This window comes from Athene cunicularia, assembly GCF_003259725.1.
Source record: "Athene cunicularia isolate RWA chromosome 9 unlocalized genomic scaffold, athCun1 chr9_part1, whole genome shotgun sequence".
NCBI classification, from domain to species: domain Eukaryota; kingdom Metazoa; phylum Chordata; class Aves; order Strigiformes; family Strigidae; genus Athene; species Athene cunicularia.
In genome coordinates, this window is record NW_020799110.1 from 1 (window position 1) to 6,530 (window position 6,530).

A 6,530-nucleotide genomic window follows, 5' to 3' on the forward strand; every position below is an offset into this window, starting at 1 on the left:
CAGGGCAGGAACGGACATGTGGACTCCCCAGCGTGGCCTGGGGAGGAGGGACAGAGGCAGCAGCATGACTGTTATTGCCGTGGATCAGCCCAGCCGGAGCCCTGCCACTCACCTCCATCATACACGCGCACTCCGGGGGCCACCCGGCGTAGCCGTACGCTGAAGGTTGCCTCTCACCAACGGAGGAACCTACCCCAGCCAGTGGGAACAGCCACTGGACGAGACCGCTCCGGTGCACGGGCCGGCGGAACCAACGCTGCCAAATCTTATAAATCCCCCTGGAAAGGGAGGAGCTCTGGCACAGCCACAGCTCAGGGCAGCAGAGTCTTGCCTTGTGACCCAGAACTCATCGGGATGACTGAAAAGTGTCAGTCAGAGCAGCCTCAAGGCTGTTTGGATGGATGGAAGGCGTAGGAAAGCCTTTGATAACACTACACACGGGAGTGCAAATTGTTTTAAGGACAAAATAGTGTAACTTCAGTCCCTAGACCAGTACAGTAGCTACTAAAAGCATATGTATTGTTAGAGATTTTTCCCAAACTCACATTTTCCAATTTAGTTTTTCAAATCCTGGTGATAGCTCAAATAGTTTTTTTTTTAAATCCAGATAAATCCATGAGCATTTCTGTCCACATTCAGCCACACTTCTGGAGCGTACGCTAGGAGCTGGAGAACCCAAGCAAGCTGTCTGATTAAATTTACCACAGCTCTGGCCCCGACAGCTCCCACGTCCATCCCCTTGCCAGGAACTCCCCCCAGCCCTCTCTTCAGCCCGCCGCTCCTCCTCTCCCTCGCTCTGGCCCCGCAGCTCCTCACGATGCCTTGTCTTGCTTCTCCACTGCTCAGAAGGAGGGTGTAGTCAGGCACCCACTCCCCCACCCTGAGGACAGAGCAGAGGCCCCAGCCCTGCTTCCAGGGTGCTGGCCCAGCCCAAATTTTAGTATTTGCGTTAAAATATTTCACATAAAAATATAGAAAAGACAGCACATTCTCAGTGTTAACTTTAAAGTCCATACTACAAGTACCTGAGGAAAAATGCAGACCTACATCATAGATGTACCTTGTACTTGCAGACCACTACGGATCCTTTCCGTCTTTTACTTTTTGTGGCAGAAGAAAGTACAGCCACAGTGAAATGGTGGCAGTTGACATCCAGCTGAGAGAGGAAAAAAATCCTTTAGCATAAAACTGAGTAGAAATCTAAAGCTTCCTTTTTTGTGAAGGTTTGTGAAGACAGTACAATTTTTGTGAAGGTTTGTGAAGACAGTGCATCATCTTTGGTACAGTCATCGATGCAGGCCACTAGAGCTTTTGCATTTTTTTAGACAACCATGCCTTTTTATTTTTGACTCATTGGCAGCTTTAGCTTCACTAGAACCCACTTTCCTAGATACGCACAGGTGACACACAAACATCTACATACACTTTCTCAACTTTAAGTACAGCCAAGATTTCTTCATCCTGTTGTCCTGGTTCAGCTAGGATAGGGTTAGCTATCCCCAGCAGAGAGAGAGGGGGAAGGATTTCCAGCCGGGTTATTCATACCATGCTGGCGTCAGGTCCAGGGGTGGAACTTTTTTTTACCTTGCTCTTTGGCGGGCTCGGTGGCGGGAACCTTTTTCCGTAACCAACTAGCGGTATTTTTCTGTATATCGTTTGTCTTGTTCATTGTTATTGCTGTTTATTGTTGTTATCTTTGCCACTGCTGCTGTTCAGATTGTTTTAGCACTCTGTTGTATTAAATTTCTTCTTATTTCAGCCCGGGGTCTGTGCTTAACTTCCAGCCCGACTGGCTACGGGTGGGGGAGGGGCAACGGCAACGTGCTCTCCGGTCCTGGCAGGGCTTAAACCTGCACACTGTATGTGCTAAGTTGACTATTTTGTTAAAGAGTACAGCAACACATCTGTCCTTGTGAACTGCCTCAGTACAAAAAAGGAATGATTTTTTCCAGGCTGTTTCTCCAAGTGGTCAAGATCTTTTAAAACTGCAGCTGTGCCACCAAACCAACTGAGGGTTCCTCCCAGATTTGGACTGTCCTTAGACTTAACAGGCACATGCTCTATTCCTCCTTCCAACAGCAAAAATACCCAACACTGTCAGACCTGGAGCCCAGCCCTGAAGATGTCCACACACACCTCACTGTTTTGATGAGGAGCCACCAAGCATCCCTGCAAGCAAAGCAGCACACGCCAGATTAGCTTCCCCTACACTGAGCAGTACTGATTTCAGTCAATGTAGATTCTGAAGCATTAAACTGAAAATTGTGTCTTGACACTTTGCCACAGTATAAATGATCCATAACTAGAACTCTACAAAAACACGGTAACACAAAATGCAAACCCACAGCAGCAATAGCTTCAGAAATATTTAGACGAGGAACAAGACAGAAAAATCAAACAGCTTCATCTCATGCACAGAAGAGCAGCAGACAGAGAAAAGGGTCAGCATTCGTAGCCATGAAAGAAGACGGGCATTCTTCCAAACCTACCTATTAAGATCTAGATACCACAATGCTACTATGGCAATACTGAGGGTAGGGAACAGCCCTGCCACTGGACATGCTATTTATGTAGTAGGACCCATAGACAGAGGGACATGTTTTTCCATAGACAACCCTGAATTTCCTGAATATTTATGTTTATCAAAAATAGCTACTGGGAACATATTGCCAAACAACATCTGGCAATAAGTGTTTGATCTGTTTGACACACCTAGATTTTCAGTAACTTGCTATTTGCTTGCTGCTGTTGCGGTCCTTCCTTCAGAAATTCTACTTGTAGCCAAGTTATTCACTCCTGGTTCAAGCATTTACCTTGGTATTGCCAGCACATTTACACAGGCAAGTAACTAAATTGCTCTTCTAAAATTATCCAAACAAAAAGTAGAGCCATGAAAAGGAATGAAAGAAAATAAAAGGAGAAATTAGGTAGCAAAAGAGCTCTGCAGGTTGACACCAGTCAACATTTCACTCTTTAAAAGCAAACAAACAACAAATCAAAACCATGACTTTTTTTTTTTGAGCTCAACCCTGTCTCAGCATATTGTCTCATCAGAGCACAAAGTGCAGATGATCCGTATGCTGATGACATTTGCATGTGATGAATGCATGTTCAGAAATAGTCCAGATCTGCAAGACTGGAATCATTTTTATGTTTTTAATAATCATAACTCAATTTTATTGACTTATACATTTGTAATTGATTAGCTTTTAAATGTAGCCTCTCCTTGGGGAAAAAATTGTGTTAAAAGACTGAAAAAAATTATGAATCAGAGCTCCCAAGCATAAAGGTGCAGTGGGGAAATTAATGGAAGTGAAGACCAACAGCAACAATATTAAGTGAGATTTGGCTATAAATCTGATCATGTACTTAAGCAACTCTCCATGCACGTATAGCTGGGTCTTCAGGCATGTGTTGTGCTGCACATACACCTTGGTCACAGGATAAACTTAGCTAATTGTGACAAAGGAGCCCACAAGCAGTTCCTGCTTGGCACTGGTGATTACACTTATTTGTCTTTATCTTACACTGAAGCAGCAGGTTCCCAAGTGAAAGCTTTCTTGTTTGACAGTAAAAGGATGAATAGAATTATTTTCTTACAAGAAAATCCTGTAAGAGCTCTAGAGACCAAGATGTCAACAAAACCTCCCCACAGACAGGAGCTGCATGACATGATGTTCCTAGCATCTGAAAGAAGGTAAGACTATACTAAGCTCTTTTTCCTGCTAGTGTTAGCTTCAATAAATGGAATTCTGATCAGTAATTTAAAGAGTCTGAGTGCCTTTCTGAGTGGAATCACAACGAATGTTAGCCCTGGTGCATGATGGTTACAAACTCCAGGCTCACAGCCTACTCCTGTTCAGGGTTCAGGGATTTCAGTTTATTATCTAGGGACTTAGACTTTTTCCATTTCACACCATAAACCCTAAAGCAATAAACTACATATCTCAGAACCCAAGCAGTCATTGGGGATTTAGTGCTTACGGATGAGATTAGATTTTTACATCCAGTGCCCTGATCAATAAATGAGTAAATAGTAAACTCTGATAAATACAGAGCCCCACAAAAAACATAACCTCTGGGTGAGAAACCACTGAAACCCACAAACTCTAAACAATGAACTACAACTCTGAGCACTCAATTTAAAGCAAGAAATGCCAAAGAATGTGTGATCAGGAAAATGGTAAAGTAAAAAGAAGATGAGAATTTTTGGCTGTAGCTTTACAAGTTTCCCCTTCATTTGGAAGGGCGGCAGAATGGGAATACACACACACCAGAAACACTTTGCTATTGCTGTTTATAGGCTTGGTTTCAGCCACCATTCCTAAGTGACCATATGTAAGAATCAATCCATAACTTGATCTACTGTATTAAACTGCACTTCCACTGAACCTACCCATAACACAAGCACTCAATCTTCATTACAGACAAATAATATTTGTGGTCCTCTCAGCTCTGTGGGCCAACATCCAGAGCCAGTGACACCTGTAACCACAAACCAGCCTCTCCTTAAGGGAAGTGGTACCTGTTGAGAGAGAGAAGTGTTTGTGACAACTGGTAACACCATTCCTGCACTCACTAACACCACTGCAAAAGCCTTTTCCTCTGACTGGTAAATCCCAGAAAATGCCTCAAAGAGTTGCCAGAACAAGGGTAAAACAAGGCAGCTGGGAAAATACTTTTTATTATTTAAAACAGACTGGGGTTTTTTAGCTTATTGCTCACATGATGAACATTTGTAGTCCAAGGTACCTAACCACTTGGCATATCAAGCAAATTCCCATTGCCAGGCTTGCACATTACTCGCCAAATGCCCAAACTTCAGTCTCCCAGACACAACTTCCAGCTCCCTCCACCCAGCAGTACCCAGACTGCAAGTCTGTCTCATCCCCAATTGGGGCACAACCACCTTCCACCCACCCAGCCTCCCTCATCTACAATGCAGCCCCAGGACTTATCTGTGCCCATGCTGCGAGTCAGAGCTTGTCCTTTGTGTCTGGCCTCATATCCCACAGGACTCCAATCTGTGATGCTCCTTCAACTGCCAGACTATGCTTCAGCACCTGCAAAAGGCCAGAACAGCTGTTACTGAGAGGCCAAGCAACTACACAGCCCTTCCAGAACTATCCAAAATCCAAGGCCCATAATTGCTCCCACAGTTACAACTGACTCTCTGTGCTGTTTCAGCCATGTTCTCTGGTTCTGCTTCATCACCAAGATGCCACAGCAGTCCTCACAGATGGCCCAGCTTGCTTGGGCACACAGTTAAGTCCAGCCTATGGCAGATGGTACTCCTCAGGGCAACTGCAGCACAGACACTGCAATGCTGGAAGCTTCTTACTTGTACACAGGTAAACGAGAAAGGAGAAATAAGCAGTCTCCACTGACCTAGCCACCCTCTCATTCAACACAAGCAGAAAATGGAAAGCAAAAGATTTCAGACTCCAAATCAACCACCCACCACTATGCCACTCTGAGAGCAAGGAAGCCAGCCAGATGTCCACCTTCCACACACAACCTATGCTTCTTCACTTAGCACAGCCCTAGCCCTTCTCTCACAGAAAACACAGGCACACAACACCAATAGCACCCAATGTTTTAGGTCATCTTCAGACTGCTCAGAAAGCATCATTCAGCAAAGGCAGGGAAAAAAAACCCATGGCCTTTAAAAACTCTAAACACTGGAGAGACTCAGCTAACATGAAACAGACTCTAACCAAGAAAGTCACAGAAGCAGGGTTTTGCTTCAATCACACTGCTGAAGAGAGAATGCAAATGGCCTAAATCAAACAGACTTTGATGGAAAGTCCTAGTGACAGGACAGTGTGCCAGAAAGCACGCAGAGGACTGGGGAGTCCCATAGCTTTGGCGTAACTGTATGAGGCAAGCAGGGCTCAGGGAGATACAGTGGAAATTTACATTAGTTGGGTAGGTACCTGCAGTGTGTGCCTCAAGGTGCCTGGGGGAGCCTTTCTTTCAGTCTATCTTCCTGCTTCCCCCAATTCTCAGGTTACTAACTTGAGGGTGCACTCATGTGCCTCGTGAGTAGGGCTGCAGCTCCACGACCCTGCTCCAGGGCCTGCCCGCAGCTCCCCGCTGCCATCACAGGATGGCGAACACGCACCACCTGCTGTGGGGGAGCAACAGGGACCCCGAAGGGAAGGAAAAACCTTCCCCCGGCTCCCGGCAGGCTCTGGCTCGGGCACCCCGCGGCCGACTGTGGCCGGGCCGAGACCCGGAACGCGCTGCCTCCGGGAAGCGGCGGCCCTAGCAGGCAGGAAGCATCCCCAAGTCCCAGCCACGAAGGGTCTCGCTTGCCTCAGAAGCGTCCCTAGGCACTCCGCACCGAGCAGCCCCCACCCCTGAGGCCTGCACGCCGCCGCTGCGCTGGTGGCAGGCACCGCAGCACACAGGCGCCGGCTGCCAACGCTGCGGGCGGGCGGCGGTACGGCAGAGGCGGCGCGAAGCTCTGGCGGCACGGTGCCGCATCGGCCCCATTCTCTGTCCGACAGACTCGGACAGGGAGAACT

The 6,530-nt window shown here is 46.8% G+C and overlaps 1 long non-coding RNA gene across 3 annotated transcripts in view; it reads right to left on the reverse strand.

The window, feature by feature from the left end:
• Window positions 1-1,030: 1,030 nt before the first annotated feature.
• LOC113483506 overlaps window positions 1,031-6,530 on the reverse strand; it is a 21,221-nt gene continuing 15,721 nt past the window's right edge. For 2 of the 3 annotated variants that reach the window (XR_003399030.1, XR_003399031.1), the window contains 3 exons: window positions 4,397-5,063; window positions 2,137-2,169; window positions 1,031-1,156 (listed from right to left, as the gene is read on the reverse strand). This is a non-coding gene — a long non-coding RNA (uncharacterized LOC113483506). Of the gene's footprint in view, window positions 1,157-2,136; window positions 2,170-4,396; window positions 5,465-6,530 lie in introns of those variants that run through there. The other variant, XR_003399029.1, reaches the window with a different exon arrangement.